Source organism: Cornus florida, unplaced genomic scaffold, assembly GCF_030987335.1.
Source record: "Cornus florida cultivar Cherokee Brave unplaced genomic scaffold, ASM3098733v1 CherokeeBrave_3.0.0_Hap2_Chr06, whole genome shotgun sequence".
Taxonomy (NCBI): Eukaryota; Viridiplantae; Streptophyta; class Magnoliopsida; order Cornales; family Cornaceae; genus Cornus; species Cornus florida.
Genome location: NW_026775576.1, coordinates 69,314,203 through 69,341,253, shown reverse-complemented (window position 1 = coordinate 69,341,253; position 27,051 = coordinate 69,314,203). Strand labels below are relative to the sequence as shown.

General features: G+C 37.8%; 2 pseudogenes; one reads left to right on the top strand and one right to left on the bottom strand.

The window, feature by feature from the left end:
* Positions 1-2,275: 2,275 nt before the first annotated feature.
* LOC132314290 (monocopper oxidase-like protein SKU5) overlaps positions 2,276-27,051 on the bottom strand; it is a 41,267-nt pseudogene continuing 16,491 nt past the window's right edge.
* On the top strand, positions 16,685-16,783 carry LOC132315288 (small nucleolar RNA R71; annotated as a pseudogene).

The window sequence follows — 27,051 nt, the reverse complement described above, 5'->3', positions numbered from 1 at the left end:
AATTATATTCGTGTCATAATTATATCGACATAAATACAACATGTCAACACAAATTGCCAACCCTATAATAAAGTAAAAGAAAAATTCAAACGTCACTCAGGTAGCTAGATAAGCAGGAATGAAAAGAAGCCAGAGGATACTATAAGTTTCGTCAAAAGTTCAGTAAACCTACATTCACCTATAATATTGATTTTTTAACTTAAAAAGTTTCTTAGAAAAGAAAATTTATACCATGTAAGCTAATGCCCGTCACACAGAAAATAGTATTAATTCTAAGAGAAAATGACTGGATTGTGTGGTGAGTAACGTTCCTGAATGAGTTTTTGAATTTGCCGTTTCTGGATCTCTCCAACTTGGGCTTTGAATTGCTGTTGTTGGAACTCTCCAACTTGGGCCTGGGCCAATGCCTGTGTTGTAATTGTTGGGATACACACAGTCCTAGCACAGCCCCCAATTATGGGCTTACACATCTATTATCTATATACTTAAATTTACCTTTTTTTTTCAAAAAAAGGGCAAAAAAGAAAAAGAAAAAAAGAAAAGAATTGAAAAAATATTGGTAGTAGCATGTCTTGGTTATTGGTATATTGCTAGTGGCATGTCTGGGATTTTGGTTGAAGCTTCATCCTATTGCTGCCTTTGTCCTCATGGCTTTGGCCATTTGTTCGGAGTGATATCCCTCTTTCTCTTGTATATTTAGGGACGGTAAATGGGGCGGGTTTAGGATGGGTTATAAACGGGCTGATCAATGATGGAGCATGATCAATTAATAGCCTTTTTGTAACCGGTTATAAACGGATTGAGCATTACAATCCAAATATTTTTTGAATTGATTATGAACATTCGGGTCAATTAGTATCCAACCCAATGACCAAAATTCAATTCCACCAAAGTCCAGATCCAGATCCTGATCCAGTAGACAATATTATGACCCTGTTTTATAACCTCAAAACTTGCTCTTTTGCCAACATTTGAAAAACAATTTAAGAGAAATCATTTTGTTATTCTCAAAACAAAGCAACATGTCACGCCCTGTCAAAAGCGGTTGCGCCATGTACATGACAAACGAGCACTATGGAGGACTATGCATGATGCTTGATTGATGAGTGTAGAAAATTAAGTTCTAGAGTCTTTAGATTAATTGCGTGGAATGTTGAAAGATTCTAAAATGTTTCAATAGTGTGTGTAGGGTGAGAAAGTTTTTGTAGAAGTAGAAAGTTATTAGGATTGTAAATATTTAGAATAGAATTCTAAGAGGTGAAAATCATTAATTGTATTGAATCCTAGCCATCCATTAGGGTGGAGGTGCCTATAAATGGGATTGGAGCCTTATTTGTTGCCAAGAATTCCTAGAGTATGAATATAAAGATTTAAAGAGAATTGTGAGTGCTAGTCTAAATATAGAACCAAACCCTCCAACAAGTGAAGAATTAAAATAGGGATGATAATTTGCTCTGTCTCTGCTAATTTTCGTCAATATTTAAATGAATAGTCAAAAGTGAAAAAATAAAAATATTAGTACATGAATTCAAGTATGTTAAATTTGGGTATGTATCATGATGACATTGAATTCATCCAATCTAAACACGGATACAATATTCCTATTTTTTTGTTCTTTTTACTCCCTGTCCTATAAAAAGTGTTCACCCTTTCATTTTTATTTTTTTTATTTTTTATTTTTTATGTCTCAACTTAAATTTAATTACTAATTTTTTAATATTCATAATTTACCTTTATTACCTTTAAGTTATAATGTATGCGGGAAAATTCATTCTCTACCACTATAATAAAAAATTAATAAAATTTACACTCTTACAAAATTATATTCTCAAAAAGGGACATTTTTTTATAGGATAGAGGGAGTATTTATTTATTTTTTTAAGAGTAAATAATGTTTTCAATCCTTTTAAAACAATAATGTAACATAACGAATATATATATATATATATATATATATATATATTTATTTATTTATTTAATAAACTTAGATTATTATAAAAAGTAATGCTAGGGGCGCCAACACCCTTGTTAGAGGAGAAGGTAGTTTTTTGACTGCAAGTTCATTTGTTTTATTAACCAAAATCACGTGGTCTCTAACTATTTAATAATTTTTGTAACTCAAAAAGAGAGAAGATATCATGCATGTTGTTGTTCCAACTACTCCTTCTCTTGCATTCGGGGGGGTTAGGGTGTCGGGTAAGTTTGGTATTTTTCTATGAAAAATACATGTTTATACATAGTTAAATACTATATAGTATCATTTTTTTTTGTTTAATTACCATGCCACCAGTGGGCTGGGTGCAGCACTGGACGGCACTGGCACCGGAGGCACTGGTGTTAGCGGAGGTGGTGCGGCGGCAGGTGGTGGAGGAGGTGGAGGATCAAACTTTCCTATAAATAGTTAAACGAGAGAATTAAACCGTTATAAAAGAGAAAATATAATTAAAATTAATGGAGTGTCACATAGGCTCAAATGTATAATGGATATGGTCCCAACCATAATACAATAAGTTCTTCGGCGGTGGTCGTTCCTTAGCGGGGGTTGGGATCAACATCATAAACTCTCACATAGAGAGCTCTTAACCCAAAATACCAATTTTTAAGATGTTGTGACCTAAGATTCCACATCCCGGGATTGTCAAGGTATGCATAAACTGCTGTCCATCCTCCTAGGTAAACTTGATCATATTTATGTCAGGCATCTTTAAGTAGTGGTTGTGCACTACAATATGATATATGTATTATATATATATATATATATATATATATATATATATATATATATAAAGAGAGAGATACACACACATAATAAATTTAAGTTCACACGTATATAGAGATGATCACCTGAATTGTAAAGCGGACAACCGGATTATAAAGATTGTATGTGTAATGCAATTCAGGTTTCCACTTTCCAACACCAAACATGTTACATGTACATAAAAAACAGGGAACATGCGACAGTTAAACAAGAAGTAGTGGATAAAAAATAAATAAAATTGAAAAAAAAAAAAAAAAAAAACTTGCTGAATTGGCAGATGACTTCATATTCGAATGGATTGCATATGTTAGATGCATTCATTGAGAGCAAAATATAATTTTAAAAAGTTGTTTCTGAAAAAAAAAATTCAAATTATAAATAAGCTGAGGTGGAACTTGTGCAATGCCAGCATATATAAGTTGATTGGGCTCGTGTTTCCCTACTTGATGAAATAATATATAGATAAATTATACTAACCTCCTCTAGGGTTTGGAAATAATACACGTGGATAGACCATTCAACATTTATTACTTTGATCTCTTATAAATTCGTTCGCCGATGGCTAAAAATTGACTTTAAGTATTAAAAGTCAGTAGTGCCCTTATATTATAATAATATATAATATTGCATTTTATACTAGGAATGGTAAAATTGTCATTTTATAAAATTTGGTTAATATGTCTACCAGAAAGAACACGCTAGGAGTGTCGTTGAACACACAAACCAAATCTCAGGGAAGTTCAAAGTAATAAACGTTAAACGGTCTATCCATGTGTAATATGTTCAAACTTTGGAGGAGGTCAATGTAATTTATTCATTTATATATATATATATATATATATGCAATGTTGTGTGTGTTATGTAATCCAGTCTGTAAAAATAGCCTAGTTTAAGTTTCAAAATCCAATAAGTCTTAACTCAAATCCTGTTGGCCATTTATCCCCATGGCATATCATAGCACAAGTAAATTAGGTTTATTATTCCAACTTATAATTTAGTTTTATCAATAGTTTTGATATTTGGTCTTTTAAAATTGTCTATTTAACAAAATAATAATAATAAGAAGGGTAAAATGCAAGAAATCCCACTGGACTATTGGAATTTTGCAACTAACCCCCCTAAACTGCAAAAAACCCCCCCTGAACTTTCATTTTGTTGTATATTACCCATCAGGTCACCGGAAAAGATAAAGGATATTTTTGCCCTTACAATGAAACGGCACCATTTAAAGCATTGTTAGTATTAACTTGCTTATATGGCAACAAAAATCCCAACTACCAATGGGAGATCGACAGCACATCGAAGAGATAAATGTTCTATCTTTTACTCCATCACAGAATCCGACTAATGGGCTGGTGTTTTCTCGGGCGGCGCACACAACAATGCACAAAGCTTTGAGTTTGGAAATTAGTGTCAAGTGGTATGAGTGAGAAGGGATCATCCCAAGGGATTGAGTTGTCGTACTAGCTTGAGGAATCAAAATTAGGGTTAGTAAGTCGAGTAATCAAAATAGTGGTTGGTTGATTGAATTAAACTGGATGCAAATTAAACTAAAGTAAGCAATAGAGAGAATAAAAGAGAGAGAGAGATCTTGGGGTTTAGAGATCACCACTAAGCATAGCTTTTCTACACCTTTAATGAATGATTAATGAGGGGAAGAACATGTATTGTAATGTAGAGTGTGTACGTGGTTGTTTCATTAAGCATGGATGACAAATTAAATATGTATTGTCTAAACAACATGGTCGATAGCACAACATATCAAATTAAGTCATTAATCCTTTATTTAAGCTCACAATCCAAACACATCACAAGGTTAGAGATACATGTTACTTACTTTTCATAAGTATGGAACATCAACAACAAGTATGGATTGCCCTCCCATTTAACAACTACACTACAACTAAGCTAATGGCATAAAATTAAACTAATTAAACTAAGGGAGAGACACAATTCATCAAGAAATGAGTGTGAACCATTAAATAAACCACAAGAACATGACATTAAGCACTATATCTTGAAAATCTCTAGATCTATAACATCAATACACATAGACATGCATCAATAACACAAGAAATAGAGACAAACACATGAACATCTATTCTAGCATACATAGACATATGGATAGAATGAAATGATCAATTGGAAGCATTAAACCGCATAAATTATTGAATAAACAAGATCTATATATATATAAGTGTCAAGACATGAATTACAATACAAATCTCCTAAAAAATACATAAATCAAGAAGTAGAAAGCATGCTTAGGGCTAACTCTAGCCCCAAGAGGATGTCTAGCCATTTATGGATGATGTCCTCCAACCCTCAAGGGCAAGCTCCATGGAAGAAATCTGCTCCTTGGTTGATGAAGAGTCTCCAATGGTGTCTCTAGCCTCCTCCTCTTCTTTGCTTCCTCCCTAAGAGTTCTCTAAGGTATGGTATGATATGATGTGATACAATATGTTCCTCTATGTTATGATACAAAAAGTAATCCTCATCCTTATATAAATAGGTCAAATGACACCCAAAATGAGCTGGGGTCGTACAATAAATATTCTCCAATGATTGGATAAAGGACAACTTTTGTGAGTTGGAAATTTAACTTTTTCGCACTAGAGGAAGTTCGATCGATCGAACCTTGGACTTGGATCGATCGAACATGGCTGAGATCTATCGAACTGAAGTTGGATCGAACCTCAATGGCGACGCCTCTTTGGATAAAAAAAAATCTGAGATATTTTGAAGATATTTTTGGGAAAAAGGACAAAAGTGGTTGGTAGGGTGGTACAACTGGATAAAATCAATCATTTGGATAGGGACAAGATATTCGATCGATCAGAGAATGAAGTTAGATAGATCGAACTTTTGAGATCTTTGAACAGGGACAAACATGGCTCAGATCCATCTTAAAGTGCTGAGATCGATGAAAGTTGGATCGATCGAACTTTTCTTGAGATCGATCGAAGTTGCTGAAATTTCACCATTTGCTTCCTTTTACTCTACTTTGCTCATTTCTTTGATTAATCCCAGAATTGCTTCAATTATGCTCTTATTTGGCTAAGTTAGCTTATTTTGGGGATAAGTACCTGAAAATGAAAATAATACGAAATCAATACAAGACGGTAAAATAAGATAAATAAAGGTCCTAGAATACCTAAGCTTAAGGGATTTAAATACGCACTTTTCAGCGCTCATCACACTCCCAAACTTAAATATTGTTAGTCCCTAACAATGAACTAGAAAGTAAAGGAATGAAATGAACAACTATACAACTATGAACTAGAAAGTAATAAATGGATAACGCCACTTTCGTAGGGAACACGATTACATTTAACATATGCAACAAGCCTTTTAAACCCTTAGGTTACCCCTAGTGGACGAGTGAAGTCTCGTGAGGGTTTTCAAAAATGATACCCACAAACATTAAGCTCATTCTCACAAAAGAGACACCAATATTGCAAACAAGTATTGGGAGAAAACTACCTCAAGTATGCAATTTTTCAAACATTTCTAATTAATCTCCCAAAATCTCAATATCAAGTAAGCAAATATGGTCCTCCACACATCAAGAAAATGATCATGCAAATCAAAACAACTCTAGAATCCTTTTTGAGTGGACCGGCATCAAATATGTTGCTATCTAAGCCAACTAAAGAATTAATCACATCCTTACCCTCAAACTAGCTCCCAAATCTAGTATCGATCATTAAGACAAAAAGTGGACCTTTTATTAAATCTTTATTGCTCTAGGTGCGCTTATTCTTTTCACTCGATTTTTTTTTTTTTTTTATAGGATCAAAGATGGAAGCATGGTACAATGTGTTGATCTATTAAGCTTTCTAACGATTTATGAGGTCGAGCGTTAGGTCAATGACTCCCAAATCAGACAGTTTTAGGGCATTAGGTGTTCAAACACCCCTACGGACTTACAAGCTCAAATCAATTAGGTTACAAATCAAGACAACTTCCATCTAATCATTTCTCACTTCTCACCTTTTGGGAAAAGTCCTCACTTTTTTATTGCTTTTGCAAGTTTCTTCTTTTTTTTTTTTTTTTTTTTTTTTTTTTTTTTTTTTTTTTTTTTCAAGTTCAATTATTAACCTAGTGTTTGGGCCCTCCATCTTTTGGCGCGAGAAGTTCAGTGCTTGATGAGGCTAGAATCCCAGTTACTTAGTGAAAAGAGGTTGTTATCTACCTTTATCAAGAATGAAAGCTTTCAATGCACTACTAGCTCGATTGGGATATAACCAATCCAATAATCAACAAAGTATGTATCCCACAAATGAATACTAGTGTGCGCCTATGCTAGTGTAGAATCCTAGAATGAATCTCAAAACAATCATAAAATCAAGATGATGTAGACCACAAGTGCAAGTAAGATATCAATCTTTCGAAAAATTTACTCATAAATAGCATCCGCAAGGCATATAAGGAGTATTGAACCCTCAAGTCAAGCAATTTTTAAATTCTAAGCAATATAATCCTTAAAAGATCAAAATCATTGCTAACATGGACCAATCATATAAAATCTCTCAAATACACAAGACATGCTCAAAATTTTGAATTTAAAAACAAACACTACAAAACAGCATTACCCCCAAACTTAAATGGCACAGTATCCTCAATGTGCACAGATAACAAAAGGAAAGAGGATACCGGTGTAATTAAGGCAAAGAATGGCTGGGACTGAAGTATCCAAAATGGGTGGCATGGCCCCCCCAAACTTGGGATTAACTGTGGTCCTGAAATTTGGCACTCGGATAAACTCATCAGATAACAAAAGGGATAATAACAGTGCACAGTGGACATGAAAGTGTAAATGGGATAGCAACTAAAAATTAAAAAGAGGTATAAAGGTGGTCTTAAAAATTTTGGGCAGTACGCTCTCTCACTGAAGTCATTGGGATGCACCTGATGGAATCAAACAGGTAGCAATAAGAATATAAAAATATGACATCCACACAGAAAATATATATAAATAAAAATAAAGTACAGTACATCCAGTATCAGAGCCGACAGACTCGGATGCAAAAATAGTATAAGAGTGAAAAAAATGTAGCAAGTATCACGGATATATAAAATAACATGAGGAAAGGGATAGAGAGATCAAGAAGAAGAGGTAGGACGGGCAGGTCACGCTCTACGGATGTCTCTGGATAGATCCCTGAATGCGATCCTAACATCCGTTCGGAGGGTAGCAATATCAGCTCTGATGGAGATAGCATCTTCTCGGAGAGAGACCGTGTCAGCGCGGATGGATACTACAGCATCCTCCAACGCCTGGAGTCGCTCTCCAAAGCCGGGTGTCTGTGCTGGAGCCTTAGGTGTGGCTGGATCGGAAGAATGATGATCCTGAGCCTGCTCCGCATCATGAATAGATGACCCAACTGGAGAGGGCTGCTCTGCGTCGTCGGCAGGCTGCTCTAAAACAATATCCATATATACGGCAGCCGAATCAACTGTTGCGTCGTCCGCTACCGGGTCTGCTACTACTGCTGCCTCAGCCTCTAACTCCTCTGCCGCCTCTGCTGCGTCATCCTGAAGGCTCTTGATAAGAGCGTTGTAGCTCTTATCCCAATCCTTCTTCAGGAAGTAACAAGATCCTCGCTCAGGGTACTCCCGATGATGGAAAGGATAACGCTGGTCTAATAGAATCTGGGTGATGAGGTGGCCAAATGGGAGAGACTTAGCCCTTTTGGGCCTCTCCTTGCTGATGTGCTCATCGTAAAGCTTCCTCATCACGCTCCAGATGAGTGCGGAAATAAACAGCCAATGCCCTGTATAGAAAGCGTATAGGGCTGTCAAGTAGTCGTCTCTCCGTTGAATCTTATGGCCGGCCATGAAGACATTGCGGAATAAGACTGAGTCAAAGAACCATAAGTCATCTAACAAATAGGTGCGGGTGGTGAAGGTCTCGCCATCGGCATAATGACTTATAAGAAGAACTGCCATGTCTGCATATGAAGGCTTATAGCTCGGGAGGGTAGTTATGTGGACAATTGCATGATCTGGATAATGTGTCCACAGTAATAGAAATCAGGTGGCCATCAATAGAAGTCATCAGCTCTGCCGTGTTACGCGAGGCAGGCCGGAGGTTCTGGAAGAACATCCGTACTACACTCGGGTACACCGGGTATGTGACAGGGGCAAGAATGGCAGCAAGGCCTCTAGAGTATATCCTCATAAGCTGATCGGGTAAGTACCGATCTGGAAAAGAAGTCTATGTCGAAAACTGACTCATGCGCCACTGGAAGGCGTGAGTATCTGCGTAATGGCTGGTCTAACTCCTGGGCTGGTTGAGCTAGCTGTGGTGGAAATAGTATATGCTCAGCCTCAACATCATCGTGGGAAGGAGAGGCGCTAGCATCAGAATGTAATCTGCTGTCAGAGTGGGGAGACTGTATGGGCTCAGCCGGCTCCTCCTGTATAGGGTCCTGGGCATGAGATGGACCACCCTCATCATCAAAAGTGTGCCTGCCCCGGCGGTGATAGTGTCTGCGGGCTACAGTCCTGACCCGAGCCATGGCCTAAAAAATAATTGAAAACTTGCAAGGGAAGTTAGTGCCAGAATAAAGAATTTAAAGCACAAAATAGAATCATGTATGTCAAGTAAGATAAACAAAAAAAATTATTGACATGAATCTATAAAAGTGATATGATGTGAACATGCTAAGAAGTAAGAGTGTATAATACATCAAATGTGGAAAATCACAGGCATTAGGCATGAATTAGATAGCATGGACACAAGATAAGATGCATGGAATATATATATGAAATCTGTGAAGTTTGATCGATCACAAAAATTGTGAGATCGATCTCACATGATTGATCTGAGAAATTAAGTAACTAAGTTTGATCGATCTTACTCGATCGATCTGAGAAATATGTTCGATCGATCAAACTCTGCGAAGAACGTGGACAGATTTGTGACGTGGATGGCACAGGGCCTTCACGAACAAGGTCGTGGGCCCATCAACACAACAAATCAACAATCATATTCACCTAATGAAGCCCATACTCCCAAAATACAATCAAAAATACAAAATCTAACAAAATATATATATACACATAGATACATATATATACAAAAAGCTTCAAGCCTCATCAATGGAGATTTTCAACATTAAAAAAGCATGGATCTAACATTTAAATCAAGTATATATCAAATTGAAGCTTGAATCAAAAGGATGGATTCGGATCTCACCTAAAAACTGAGAGAGAGAAGTGGAAACTCGAAGGGATGAGATGCGAAATCCAAGAGGAGGGAGAGAGACATCCGGGATGAGATGAAGCTTGTTGGAGGTCTCGCCGGAGATGGAGAAGGTTGGGTGCAGCGGTGACGAGGGATAAGGTTTGGAAGAAGGTTGGATCGATCTTTGAAATCGATTTTGAAACGCTCGGTTTCATTTTTAAAAACTTCACCGATCCAGTTCAATCGATCGAACTGAAACCCCAGATCGATCGAATTGTTGTGATCTCTCCTTGAAAACTTTTTTTTTTTAAAATTAAAAACTGAAAAATAAAAATGAAAATAAAAGTTTTTTGGATTTTTAAAATAAAATAAAATCTTTTTGGGATTTTTAGAAAATAAAATAAAATAAAATAGAAATATTTTTTGGAATTTTGAAAATTAAAAAGTCAAACAAAGTCAAAGATGGTGAGATGAAGAACAGAGATCGATCGGAACAAAATGTTCGATCGATCTGACAGAGAGCTAAAAATATGCAGGTTTTTGGGTTCAAAAATTTGTCTAAGTGTTGAAACTCAAGATCGATCGAACTTGAAGTTTGGATCGATCTAAGCACTTATGATCGATCTGAGAATAAGTTCGAACGATAGGACAGAGAGGTGATTTGGATGCAGGTGGATGCAGGTCAAAAAAATTTCTAAGTGTTGGATGCAGGTCGAAGTTCGATCGATCGAACTCTCATTTGAGATCGATCGAACTTATGCAAAATGCTCAATTACAACATAAAAGTGCATGCAGTCCTAATCACAGTTCCTAACAATGTATATGAACCAAAAACAAGTATCTAGACTTCGCAAGAAATGAAATTAAAGATAGAAATAAGGGAGGAATAGGGTTTTGATACCCTATGAAATGTCATGCTAGTCTTTAACGTCTCTAGCAAGACGTTGGGCTCTTTTAGCCCGGATCAAATATCTTATAGTGCATCCCCTCCTCAATGGGGTGATAAGTGTTTTGAACTCCACCTAACAAATGGTTCTTTAAAGAACTTGTTGGATTAAGCTCAAAAGATGTTTTCAGTCCTTGATCAAAACAATCTTTAGGCTTCCACGCCCTTTCAAAACAGGATTTTGAAACAACTTTCTTTGGTTTCAAGGTTAAAGATGGACTTTTTGAAACCTTGGTCTCACACAAAAACTCAATTCCTTCACTTTTAGGATCATGACATTTTTCTACAACATTAATCTCTTCATGCTTATCAAATGAATTGGGGGTTAAATTAAAAATATTCAACTTTACCTTCATATGGCCAAATGAGATTTTCATTATCCCCGTCCTATAATTGATGTTGGCATTCGCGGTTGCCAAGAAAGGACGGCCAAGGATAACAGGAATTTGGCTCTTAAGATTTGGGACCAGTTCCGTGTCAATGTTAACAAAATCGACGGGAAAGAAGAATTTATCAATTTTAATCAAGACATCCGCAATGATACCCTTAGGCTTTTTAATTGATCGGTCGGCAAGTTGTAAAACTACCAACGTGGGTTTTAAGTCTCCTAAGCCAAATTTGACATAAACTAAGTATGGAAGAAGATTAACACTAGAACCTAGGTCAAGAAGAGCCCGATTAATGATATGATCACCAATGATGCATGAAGTAGTAGGTGAACCGGGGTCTTTAAACTTGGGGAGAGTGTTATGCTGCAAAATTGAGCTTACTTGCTCGGTTAAGACCACTTTTCTAGATGCTTGCCTTTTGTTCTTCCGTTTTTGGCTGCACAAGTCTTTCAAGAATTTGGCATAAGCCGGAATTTGCTTGATTGCATCCAAAAGTGGAAGATTGACGTTCACTTGCCTAAACACGTCCATGATTTCATTGATTTTGGCCTTTTGTTTGTCATTTGAAATGGATCCTTTTAAGGCATCTGGAAATAGAGCTTTTGGCTCAAAAACCTTTTCAGAATTTTCTTTGAAGTCTCTTCAACACAAGAAATTTTCAAATCATTTTGCACATTTTTCTTTTCAAAATCACTTTTCAAATCACTTTTCAACACATTCTCATTTATATGGTTATGCACATGTAATGAATGAGGAATATGATATGAAATGGGACGGGTGTCAACTCGTGGTTGCACCGGTTCACTCTCTTCATTGGACACACCCACTTGGTTGTCCACAATCTTTCCACTTCTCAAGGTAGTCACCGCATTGACTTGCTCTATTGTGTGACCTTCCGATGAGGAATGAGTCTCCACAACACATTGTTGCTTTTGTGGGGCATTCAAAGGTATTTTTCCCTTCTCTCTAGCATTTAAAGTGCTAGCTATTTGTCCTACTTGGGTTTTTAGCTTTGCAATGGATTGAGAGTGAGAATGAAGCAATTGTGTGTTTGCCTCTAAAGTGCCCAAAGCGGTCAAAACTTTCTCTTCAAAAGTGGGACCTCTAACATTTCCTTGGGAATATGTTGGTTGATTGGGAAAATGAGAGTTTGAAAATTAGTTTCCTTGTGATTGATATGATGATCTAAAACCTTGGGAACCTTGGCCTTGTAGTGGAGGTGGAATGTACTTTCCTTGAAAATCGCCTTGGGAAGGGTTTGAGCCCTCCCCTTAGTTTTTCCAAGAGAAATTCGAGTGATTCCTCCAACTAGGATTGTAATGATTTCCATAAGGATTGTTCCTTTGATTAGCAAAAACAGCATTTGCTTGTTCATGATGCTCACTTTGCATATGTCCATGGGGACAATTGGAAGTAGAATGTAAAACACTTGAACAAGTTATACATGTTTCATTAGATGCATGATGAAAAATGGTTAGGGAAGGAAGATACTTGATTTGCCAAGTTTCGGTTGATCAAACCTTTAAGATAATGATTTCATCTCGGCGGTAATTTCATTGGAGTGGTCAACTTGATGTAAGCCAACACTCTTCCTATCACTAGAATTTCTACCATTCTTCGAAGATAAAGTACGATGCAAAGAATTTTCACTCATGCTCTCATAAAGACTCCACAAGTCATCCTCATGCCTATCAATGTAAGTGTGATACCCCCGGATTTCCAGATGCGGGTTGGCCAGGCCCACGCCCGATTACCCGAAGATATCAAACCAATTAGTAATAATTGAACATATAATACAATTAAAACAAATGAGATAAATAAAATTTGCTGAAATCAAAACTAAAAATGATAATCCAATAATTGAAACCTCAGAATAAATAATTCCATTGATAAATAAATTATTCTGTTACAACTGATCCTCCACGAATACAAATCGTTCTCCAAATTATACAACTCGGGAATCCATCTAGTGGACCCCTAAAATATCCCGCTGAACTCAAATGACTGGAAATAAAACCAAAGCCTAAAACATGAAACAAAGTCCTACAGCATCGGTGGAGTGAAATGACTGTATCTGCTCAGCATGATCCAACTCTAAGACTGGAACTAACGAACACCTATAAAAATAAGAGTAGGTCAGGCCCACATGTAAATTCTTCTCTAACTACAATCCAAACAGTGACCCAATAGAACGTAACATGCGAAAACGCACCCAAAGTTGGTCATGAGTACCTAGACCTAATAGGGTACACCTCAACCTACTATATCCAGCTACGCATCCACTGTATATACGCACCCTAACCAACGAGTCTGAGACTCAAGCTCATCTCGTGGTACCATAACCATATATTTAAAGTCCATTCATATCCATCCATAGGAACTCCAATAAATCGTTCAGCTTATTCAACTGCACAGACTTATATAAGAGATCTAGTAAGTCATTCAGCTTATTCAACTGCACAGACTTAAATATAAGGAGAATTATATTTTTTTATAATTCATACCCTTATTCCAAAATAGGTAGGACTGAGTATTTTGAATTAGTCTGTCCCCAGTATGCCACCGTCCTATACCGGTGCATACAATCCACAAAATCCATATAATTGATCGAACATGTAAAGTTGTTCACTAATTGAAATCTATAAGGTAGGAATTAGCGTTTTGAGCTAAACCATACCTAGTATGTCACCATCCCATACCGGTGCATACAATCCTCCATATCCATGTAAATTACAACAATTACATAATAGTTTAACAATTTACAGTCCAAAACCATTCCAAATAATTGCAGAAGAGTATTTAGTATTTCAGCAATTTAAATCCAAAACCATGTAAATTTCAACCGATACATAACAGTTTAGCATTTTACAATCCAAAACCAAAATCCAAATAATTGCAGAAGAGTATTTAGTATTTCAACAATTTAAATCCAAGAGTTAAACCATATAGTTGCAGGAAACAATTAATAATTCAGCAACTACCATCCAGAGTATGCATAGATCAAATCTAATATATCAATGACTTTATCATGCATTTAAAATAAATTCTATAATCATATTATAGTCCAATAAATCGGTACATTAATTTAAGCAATTTAATTCCTTCCATCCGGTAACAGCGTACTAAGTTGTATACTTGTATTCTGTCTTATCTTTTAGCACAGAGCCATGCACTATGCCCCAAGTCCAATTTATTAATTTAAAAGACTTCACTGTGCTTTTAAACTTAATTTAGAATCATTATATAGCACCCTAAATTGTCAAATTAAAATTAGACAATAAACTTCCTTCTAGCCGTTAACCGCACACAAAGTTGTTAATTAGAGCACTGTTAATTCCATTCACTTAGAGGTTAACCTTACTCAATTTAAAGATTTAATAACACCCTAAACCAACCTTATAATCCCTCTGTAAAACCCCAGAGTCAACAAAACAGTTTCCATGCTCCAACAGTAACAATACAGTTCGTAAAAAAAAAAAAATCTGAAAACACTATTGAAAATAGCCTTCTCTAAAAAACTGGAGAAGGCTCTAAACCACCTAGAGCCTTCTCTAAAAATCTGGAGAAGGCTCTAAACCACCTAGAGCAGGCTCCCATATTCTAGAGCCTTCTCCTTTCCATTAAGCCTTCTTTTTCTAATTCTAGAGCCTTCTCTTTTCCCTACTACACGTCTTTTGCTTCATCTCCGGCACATCCGACCTTACAGTTCTTCCTCTAAATTGAACTTACAGGTCTTAAATTACATCTAGTATTAATCCAGACTTCGATTTATTGCAGTAAAATTCAATACCAAAAATAACACAGTGGTGACTTCTATATTAAAACAAAGACGATAAAAGCCATACATGACAGAACTATTGCAGATAAGTTTTCACAAATAACAGATGATCAAAGTCAAATATAAAAATTATGCATTTTAAACAAGATTTATATTCGTGCTATAATCCAACAAATTGTTAAAATTAAATTAAACAATTCAGTTCCTCCCATCCATTAACCGTATGCTAAATTGTTTAGTTTTATACTGTTCCCTTCTTTTACATAGGACATAAACCATGCAATAATCGATTTTAATAACTCTTAAAACTTCACTTAGAAACCCCAGTACACTAATAAAGCAGTTCAGGAACATTAAACCATCCAAACACTGCCCAGAAAACTTCAGAAAACAATTCTCGTGGGAGAGTCTGCTCTAAAACTTGTAGAGCAGGCTCCAAATTCTTGGAGCCTTCTCTAGATAGGTAGAGCTGGCTCTACCTCTCCTAGAGCCAGCTCTACAATGGGGGGGAGCCGGCTCCCTCCTACTGGAGCCGGCGCTCTCCCTCTCTGAGAACCGTCTCTTGCGTCTACACTTTCTGCGACCTTCTTCTTCAATGCCGGCCACGTCCAACCCTTTTTATCTGGTTTCAAACTGTTCCTAATAGTCTCAACTATGTCCAATACAATCCCCATGGTATGTTTACAGCAGTTGAAATCCAATACAGAGATTACAAGTTCTATAAACTAAACATGCTTTATGAACACACTTTAAATCAGACATGCACGAACTATACTTGAACAGATTCAACACATACAGAGCATCAATATAGCATCTAATATAACTGTAAAACTCAGTTCATGATTAATTAAACCCTAGAGGCTACCTAGGTGCACAGAACACAAGCCAATGGGAAGGAGGAAGAAAGAACTTGCCTTTATAGTTTTGGATTCAAAACTCTGTTGCCAACTTTCTAAGTTTTTCCCGACTATCCAATTCACTGTTCAATCTCTTATTGCTTCATCTTCCTCTCTCCTACGTCCGTCCTTCAAGCCACGGCCAAACCCTTACCAAAGTTGCTCTATTTGTTTCTCACAACCTCTCTCTGTTCCTCTCTGTTTTCTCTCAACAACTCTAAACGTAAATAAGGTCTATGTTTGCTAAAACTCTAAGGTGCCATACTGTTATATATATATCTAGACTTAATAAAACCCTACTCCCTGTAGGATTAAAGATAGAGCCCTAATCTAAATCCTAGTCGGCCCATAGAACAAAACTTAAGTTATCATCCACGGCACCTAAATTACAATCTACTGCTCCACATACATGACGTTCAAAAGACTATAAGTAATTAACGAAATTAAAATACAATTAATTAATGTAACCACCGAAAATCAAAATATAATTAATTAATTCAAATAAACACAATAAAAAAAATAATTCATTTAAATAAAACAATTAATTAAAATATACCACTATTCAAAAAAAACAATTTGACACATAGAATTAAATTTAAATTATAATATTATCCTTTTAAAAATTAGGGGTATTACAATAAGAGCTACCCATGGAAGCATCAACCATGCCTTTGTAATTGTCCGATAAGCTTTCAAAGAAATATTGAACTAATTGCCATTTGGGCATGTCATGATGTGGACACTTCCTAAGCAATTCATTAAAGCGTTCCCATGCCTCATGAAATGTTTCTCCATCCCCATGTGAAAATTCTCGAATTGAGGTTCTCATGGCATTGGTCTTAGAAACCGGATAGTACTTCTTCAAGAATTCCTGTTGCATTTTCACCCAAGAAGTTATTGAAAAAGGCCTAAGATTGTTAAACCAATATTTTGCCTTGTCTTTAAGGATGAATGGAAAAAGTTTAAGCTTTAAGACCTCTTCCGGCATGTCCGTATATTTTACGATGGAACATACTTCAAGAAACTCATCCAAATGCTTGTAAGGTTCTTCACTTAGAAGTCCATGATAGTTAGAAAGCATTTGAATGGTTTGTGGCTTGATTTTATAGTGATGTGCTCTAAATGGTGGCAATTGAATGCATGTGGATGCATTATTCATTAGGCACATAGTGATCTCGTAAAGCAAGGGGAGTGTAACACCCCCACATTTTCCACGCATAAGTTGATCAGGCTTATACACGAAAAACGAGGGATATCAAAAACAATTGGCAATATACAAGCATGGAATACAAAATGATGGAAATAAAAGAATTTAGACAGGAAAGAAACATTAAATAATACAACATCCATCCATCCTTTATTTAATACAGTACTTCATTACAACTTGGAAATCCTACGTCAGGGATCCCTAAATATAACCCTGAGAGTTCAACGTCAAAAGTAAATAAAAACTGAAACTGAAATACTACATAAAACTTCTACCCTGCACTGGATCGTAGGAGTAGATGAGTTCGGATGATGGTCCCACACTGCTAACCTCAGCCTTGAAACGGATACTGACCGTATCCTGAAATAACAACAATGGTGGGTCAACCCCACGAGCAAGTCCTCTCTACTATGACCCAAATCAGAGAATCCAATAAATTAATCATTATGAATCGGATGAGTACTATATCTGTATACATCCTATGGGAACTATCCGATGTATAACATGACCTCAACCAGAATAGACGGTGATCACTTAGACTCACACTAGGTGGTTAAGTGTCGCCTTTCCCTACCCGGGAAATCAGCTATTATACATGGTGCACGGTACTGACAACACAGACTATAACGAACTACACAGTGATAACACCTCGCAAAGTACTGATGAATATACTGAGCATATAAATTAGGCAACACATGCCAACAATATTAAGAAATATACCGAGTATGTCAATTAGGCAACACATGCCAATAATATTAAACCACATACCCCGACAGCCACACATCTGTCTATCGCAACGAATGCATAAGGTATAAATGAGTCTAAACTTATTAGTCAGCTCACATGGTTCTATATGGCAACACATCCATATAATATAAATGCGACATAATAAACAGTCCATTTATTCCCTGAAATGCACACAGCATAATAATCATGGTTTATATACGATTAACAGTATAAATATTCCATAATATATAATGGGTTTTTTATATGAAGAAAACCAAGCACTAATTAATTTAACATTAATGGTTATTACAGTTTAATAAAATAATACCATTAATAGTCGTTAAATCAATTACATATGTTTACTAGCGATTCGCACTTTAACTGATACAATTAATATTTAGAAATATTAATCGGACATTAACGAGAAATAAAATAATAATATAATGTCCCGTTAATTCCAAAAATGCCAACCCGAGGCCCCAAAATGTATAGTGAAGGTCCTGGTAATGACAAAACAGTCCCTAGGGGTATTCTGGACTTTTCCAGCAGCCGCAGAGGCCCTTCACGCGCCCCCACGCGCCTCCCAGAGCTCCCCACACGCGCCGCCAAGCTTTCCCACTCTCCCACGCGCGTCTGGCGTCAGCCACGCGCGCACACGCGCTCCCACGCGCGTTTGGAGAGTCCCACGCGCGCGCACGCGCTGCCACGCGCGCGTTGATGGCTTCCTGCTGACGTGGCGTTCTCCGGTTGGTTGGCTGCATCATCCTTCCTACATGCGCGCCACACCGGATCATCTCATCTGCATCTCCTCCATCCAACGTCCACGGATCCGGGTGTACCGCGGTATCATGGACCGCGATGCACCGGATCAATCAGACTCCACTAATGGCCAGGATGCGCGCGTACACCCTTCTATGGTGCGCCGCGTCGCACCGGATCACTCCGGTCGTCTCCCCCACTGCCGGCGACCGGAAAACTCGCCGGAAGGTCGCCGGAAATTGCAGAAAATGCCCGGAAAAATCTAGAAAATTCTAGAAAAATCCCTAAAGTCTTATGTAATTATTTTTAGCCATTATAAATTTCATAGGACATTAAATAAATATATACCATCCTATATAATTAAAATTCCATTAATTTAATAAAATAAAATAAATAATTTATCAACCTCCTAACCTTGGCTCTATGCATAAAAATAGGCTAAACAATTAATTTATTAATTCAAAGGGGAAAAGTAGATAATAACTTGCCTTTTTGGATTTAAAATAAATCCGCCGGTCTGCGCGTAGTCGGGTAAAATTGCCTACACCGGTCCAAGCTTCTTTCTCTTTCTCTTTTCCTTTCACTCTTATAAAATAGCTCTCTAGAATTTATACTTTGCTTCTAACTCCCTTTATTTTTTTTCTAAGGCAAGCTAGTTAATTTATATACAAAATATATAATATAAATATTACAAATATCTTATTTTTTCATCAACTAACCATCCTCCCAACCATATGGCTTCAATTCCAACCATAACCATTGATGCAATCCTATCCTAATCTCTAATTTCATCATGACAATGGTTTAATACTATTATTATTATTTATAACTATTATTATTATTTATTACTAATATTATTATTAATAAACTTTTATAATTATTATTATTATATTATTATTATTATTATTATTATTAAACTAATATAATTATTATTATTGTTATTACAAAATAATATATTATATCATCATAATACTTTATAACACAAATATAATATTCTAATTAACTAATATTGCTTCATTAAACATAATTAACAAATAAACAATTAAATGAATAAATTTACTATTTCAACATACACATTTAATTTACATGCACCATTAAATGAACTTAATATAACAATGAAGCATGCACAATAATAGGTACAGGAATCCACACATAATTGAATTTAAATACACTGAACTATTTAATTAATTACGGGGTATTACATTCTCCCCCCCCTAATAAAGGAATTTCGTCCCCGAAATTCACTACATACCTGTCTTAAAAAAGGTCTGGATACTTGGCACGGATAATATCTTCCCGTTCCCAAGTAGACTCTGTAGCACTATGATGACTCCACTGTACACGTACTAATGGAATAGTCTTCGTGCGCAGTATCTGATTCCTACGATCGAGAATACAGTAAGGTTGTTCCAAATAGGTTGCATCGGGTTGCAACTCAATCTCACCCACATCAATGTGTTGGTATCGATCTTCATCCCGTAGAAATTTTCGCAGCATAGATACATGAAAAACATTATGTACCCTATGAAGATTATCGGGTAGAGCCAGACGATAAGCTACTGCCCCAATCCGATCTGTAATCATAAAAGGACCCACAAAACGAGGCGATAACTTACCCTTTGACCCAAACCGCATTACTCCCTTCATGGGAGAAACCTTAAGCAAAACCTGATCACCAACCTTAAACTCCAAAGCACGAGTTCGACGGTCAGCATAACTTTTCTGTCTGCTTTGAGCTGCACGCATCCGATCCCTAATGATAGCGATCTTTTCTGACGTGTCCTTAATAAATTCAGGACCCAAAAAGCTGTTCTCACCAACTCCAAGCCAACAGACAGGAGACCTACACGGTCTACCGTACAAAGCCTCAAATGGTGCCATACCAATAGTTTTCTGATAACTATTGTTATAAGCAAACTCTGAAAGCGGCAAATATTCCTCCCAATTGCCCTTAAAATCAAGAACACATGCCCGCAACATGTCTTCTAAAATCTGATTAACTCGCTCAGTCTGTCCATCTGTTTGAGGATGATAAGCAGTGCTAAGATATAGTTCTGTACCCAAAGCCTGCTGAAAGCTCCTCCAAAATCCTGATACAAACTTCGGATCTCTATCTGATACGATGGACAATGGTACACCATGAAGTTTCACCATTTCTGCAATATACAGCTTAGCATACTGTTCTGACGTAAAGTTTGAACGAACAGGCAGAAAGTGAGCGGACTTGGTCAATCTATCAACAATGACCCAAATAGAGTTGTGATTATGCTGTGAAGTAGGTAATCCCTCTATAAAGTCCATGGAAATACTTTCCCATTTCCACTCTGGTATGGGAAGTGGCTGTAACGATCCTGGCGGTCTCTGATGATCAATCTTAATCATCTGACAGGTGCTACATTTAGAGACAAAGATAGCTATATCTCTTTTCATGCCGGCCCACCAAAACTGGCGTTTCATGTCCTGATACATCTTGTCTCCCCCTGGATGTACAGAGAACTGAGAAGTGTGTGTCTCTCTCATCACAACATTTCTCAAATTATCAGCTGAAGGCACAATTAAACGTCCCTTGTACCTCAATCCTCCATCAGTCCCTATAGAATAAAAAGGAACATCTCCGGAGGCTAACTCCGAAACCCGATCAATACACTGTTGATCTGAGAGTTGCGCTTGAATGACCTGATGAATGATAGAAGGAGTTACTACCACACATGCCATAAAAGCGTCTGCTAACTCATCAACAGTCTTCAAAGCATCCCACTCTGTTGTAAACAAAGCTGAAAGGCTGACATAGGGTCGGCGGCTGAGTGCGTCTGCTACAACATTCGCTTTCCCTGGATGATACTGAATAGAGAAGTGATAGTCTTTCACGAATTCCAACCATCTGCGCTGTCTCATATTCAGTTCCCTCTGTGTGAACAAATACTGTAGACTCTTATGATCGCTAAACAATCGAAAAGTCTCCCCCAAAAGATAATGTCTCCAAATACGCAAGGCAAAAACCACTGCGGCGAGCTCTAGATCGTGAGTCGGGTAATTAAGCTCATGAGGCTTAAGCTTCCTAGACCCATAAGAAACTGGTCGCTCTTCTTGCATCAACACACAACCCAAACCCTTCCGAGAAGCGTCGGTAAATACTAAATACTCGATTCCACTCTGAGGTGTGGCTAAAACAGGTGCAGAAGTTAACTTACTCTTCAATTCAGCAAAAGCAGTCTGACAAGAATCATCCCATACAAATGGTACATTCTTCTTAGTCAGATGAGTAAGTGGACCCGCAATTTTGGAAAATCCCTGGATGAACCGGCGATAATACCCCGCTAATCCCAGAAAACTGCGAATCTCTGTCGGTGAGGTAGGCTGTCCCCACTCCATAACGGCCGCAACCTTGGCTGGATCTACTGCTAATCCTTCTTCTGACACTACATGACCTAGAAATTTGACCTCTTTCTGCCAAAATTCACACTTCTCAAACTTCGCAAACAACTGATGTTCTCGAAGTGTCTGCAATACTGTGCGTAAATGTCTGGCATGATCCTTCTCCGACTTAGAGTAAACCAGAATATCATCAATGAAAACAATGACAAACTGATCTAAGTATTCTCTGAATACTCTATTCATCAAGTCCATAAAGACAGCTGGAGCGTTCGTTAAACCGAAAGGCATAACACGAAACTCATAAGATCCGTACCTCGTGAGAAATGCTGTCTTTGGAACATCTTGTTCTCTGACTCGTAGCTGATGATAACCAGACCTCAAATCGATCTTTGAGAAGTAAGTAGCTCCCTTCAACTGATCAAACAGGTCATCAATTCTGGGCAACGGGTACTTGTTGCGAATAGTGACCTTATTCAGTTCTCTGTAATCAATACAAAGACGAAGAGATCCATCCTTCTTCTTTACAAACAGTACTGGTGCTCCCCATGGTGAAGTACTCCTGCGAATAAATCCCTGGCTGAGCAACTGTTGAATTTGATCTTTCAACTCTCGCATCTCCACTGGTGCCATTCTGTACGGCACCTTAGCAATAGGCGTAGTGCCTGGAGCTAAATCAATAACGAAGTCTATCTCTCGACTCGGTGGCAAGCCTGGAATTTCCTGGAATACATCCTGGAATTCCTGTACTACCGGGATGCTGTCAAGAGATACCGCAGTCGCTTCCTGTGAGTCCTCCTCAAGAACGAATAAATAAGTGCTAGGCCCTCTATCAGGTTGTGGTACAACAAGAAGATACATCTCCTGTCCTGGTATAGAAAATCCAATAGACTTTTCGTAACAGTTAACCTGAGCATGGTACTGAGATAACCAGTCCATCCCAAGTATAACATCATACGAATGCATATCTAACACTAACAAATTTGCAAGAAATCGAAGTCGGCCCATATCTATAAGGATATCACCGCTATACTCTCGTAAAATTGCGCCAACTCCCAATGGTGTATAAATATTAAGAGGTTGGTCACATAACTGAGTCGTCATACCAGATAAGATAACAAAAGATCTAGACACAAAAGAATGTGATGCACCAGTGTCAAATAGTATACGAGCAGTTCTACCATGTATAGAAAACATACCCTCTATAGCCTGAGGAGCCTGCGCATTATGTGACATGAAGTTATAAACTCTGCCATTATGCAACTGCTGTGGAGGTTGTCCCGGAGGAAATGGTGGTGCTGGAAGTGCCGGAAAATTCTGAACTTGCCCACGTGGCATCGGTGGGGCCGGTAGAGGTAACGGCTGATTAGGTCTCGGCTGCCCATACTGTCCCTGCTTAGCTTTGGGACACATCTTGGCCGGATGCCCAATCTCTCTACAGTGATAACAACGTCCCGTAAAAGGACCTGCCTGCCTTCTCTGTTGATTTCCCGACCACTGTTCCTGTCCGGTCTGAGGTATCCCACCTTGTCTACCCTGATTAGGGACTCCATCCCTCTGCACATCTGGGTTTCCTTTGTTTTTCTTCCAAGGTTGATGTCCTTGAAATCTGCCCCGATCATTGGACTTGGCACCACTGCTGCTTCCTTTCTCCCCTGTCTGGTAGTCTCGGTTAGTCCGCTTATCTCCCTTGGACTTCCGGTAATCACTCCTCATCTGGCAGTGCTGTAAGGCGGCATTAACCACCTGGATATAAGTAGTATATGCAGGACTACCTAAGATCACCACTTTAATCGGCCATATTAATCCCTTCACAAAGCGGTCTCTCTTCTTTTCTTCCGTATTGACCTCCTCTGGTGCAAATAATGACAAATTTATGAACTTCTGTTCATACTCAGCCACAGTCAGATCTTCCTGTTGCAGATCCAGAAATTCGGTCTTCATCGCTGATCTTACTGACATAGGAAAATACTTGCCGTCAAAGCGAGTCTGAAATTCAGCATATGTCAATCTGGTCCTCTCATCGACAGTAGTAATAGACTCCCACCACTGCAATGCATTGCCTATCAGCATAAACGTAGCCAGCATCTGTTTCTGCACTTCGGTACAGATTACCATCCGAAGATGACGCTCGCTCTCCTGTTTCCACTGATATGCTAACAGGACATCTGTGGACCCCGCAAACGTTGGTGGATTTCCCCGGATGAACGAGTGACGAACTTTGTCCCATGACATTGGCTGTGCCACTGGTTCAGGAACAGGTACTATCGGAGGAGGTTGCTGGTTTCGTAGAGCAGATGCTACTCCTGCTGCCACCGCTCGTGCAATGATATCAGCAACTTGAGGAGAAAATTCCTGATTCTCATTTTGAGTTGGGGAATTACTGCGATGACGGTTCGCATTCCTTGTCCCACGCCGAGACATCCTTCTTTTAAATTCAGAAAAAATCTAACGTCAGTACATTATAATGGACCGACTAAAAGAATACAAAGAACCCTAATACTTAGGCTCTAATTATCAGAATACACAACGCGGAAGTATAGTAATCACAGATCCCTAAGACACTCGAACCTGGAATGCTCTGATACCAACTGTAACACCCCCACATTTTCCACGCATAAGTTGATCAGGCTTATACACGAAAAACGAGGGATATCAAAAACAATTGGCAATATACAAGCATGGAATACAAAATGATGGAAATAAAAGAATTTAGACAGGAAAGAAACATTAAATAATACAACATCCATCCATCCTTTATTTAATACAGTACTTCATTACAACTTGGAAATCCTACGTCAGGGATCCCTAAATATAACCCTGAGAGTTCAACGTCAAAAGTAAATAAAAACTGAAACTGAAATACTACATAAAACTTCTACCCTGCACTGGATCGTAGGAGTAGATGAGTTCGGATGATGGTCCCACACTGCTAACCTCAGCCTTGAAACGGATACTGACCGTATCCTGAAATAACAACAATGGTGGGTCAACCCCACGAGCAAGTCCTCTCTACTATGACCCAAATCAGAGAATCCAATAAATTAATCATTATGAATCGGATGAGTACTATATCTGTATACATCCTATGGGAACTATCCGATGTATAACATGACCTCAACCAGAATAGACGGTGATCACTTAGACTCACACTAGGTGGTTAAGTGTCGCCTTTCCCTACCCGGGAAATCAGCTATTATACATGGTGCACGGTACTGACAACACAGACTATAACGAACTACACAGTGATAACACCTCGCAAAGTACTGATGAATATACTGAGCATATAAATTAGGCAACACATGCCAACAATATTAAGAAATATACCGAGTATGTCAATTAGGCAACACATGCCAATAATATTAAACCACATACCCCGACAGCCACACATCTGTCTATCGCAACGAATGCATAAGGTATAAATGAGTCTAAACTTATTAGTCAGCTCACATGGTTCTATATGGCAACACATCCATATAATATAAATGCGACATAATAAACAGTCCATTTATTCCCTGAAATGCACACAGCATAATAATCATGGTTTATATACGATTAACAGTATAAATATTCCATAATATATAATGGGTTTTTTATATGAAGAAAACCAAGCACTAATTAATTTAACATTAATGGTTATTACAGTTTAATAAAATAATACCATTAATAGTCGTTAAATCAATTACATATGTTTACTAGCGATTCGCACTTTAACTGATACAATTAATATTTAGAAATATTAATCGGACATTAACGAGAAATAAAATAATAATATAATGTCCCGTTAATTCCAAAAATGCCAACCCGAGGCCCCAAAATGTATAGTGAAGGTCCTGGTAATGACAAAACAGTCCCTAGGGGTATTCTGGACTTTTCCAGCAGCCGCAGAGGCCCTTCACGCGCCCCCACGCGCCTCCCAGAGCTCCCCACACGCGCCGCCAAGCTTTCCCACTCTCCCACGCGCGTCTGGCGTCAGCCACGCGCGCACACGCGCTCCCACGCGCGTTTGGAGAGTCCCACGCGCGCGCACGCGCTGCCACGCGCGCGTTGATGGCTTCCTGCTGACGTGGCGTTCTCCGGTTGGTTGGCTGCATCATCCTTCCTACATGCGCGCCACACCGGATCATCTCATCTGCATCTCCTCCATCCAACGTCCACGGATCCGGGTGTACCGCGGTATCATGGACCGCGATGCACCGGATCAATCAGACTCCACTAATGGCCAGGATGCGCGCGTACACCCTTCTATGGTGCGCCGCGTCGCACCGGATCACTCCGGTCGTCTCCCCCACTGCCGGCGACCGGAAAACTCGCCGGAAGGTCGCCGGAAATTGCAGAAAATGCCCGGAAAAATCTAGAAAATTCTAGAAAAATCCCTAAAGTCTTATGTAATTATTTTTAGCCATTATAAATTTCATAGGACATTAAATAAATATATACCATCCTATATAATTAAAATTCCATTAATTTAATAAAATAAAATAAATAATTTATCAACCTCCTAACCTTGGCTCTATGCATAAAAATAGGCTAAACAATTAATTTATTAATTCAAAGGGGAAAAGTAGATAATAACTTGCCTTTTTGGATTTAAAATAAATCCGCCGGTCTGCGCGTAGTCGGGTAAAATTGCCTACACCGGTCCAAGCTTCTTTCTCTTTCTCTTTTCCTTTCACTCTTATAAAATAGCTCTCTAGAATTTATACTTTGCTTCTAACTCCCTTTATTTTTTTTCTAAGGCAAGCTAGTTAATTTATATACAAAATATATAATATAAATATTACAAATATCTTATTTTTTCATCAACTAACCATCCTCCCAACCATATGGCTTCAATTCCAACCATAACCATTGATGCAATCCTATCCTAATCTCTAATTTCATCATGACAATGGTTTAATACTATTATTATTATTTATAACTATTATTATTATTTATTACTAATATTATTATTAATAAACTTTTATAATTATTATTATTATATTATTATTATTATTATTATTATTAAACTAATATAATTATTATTAT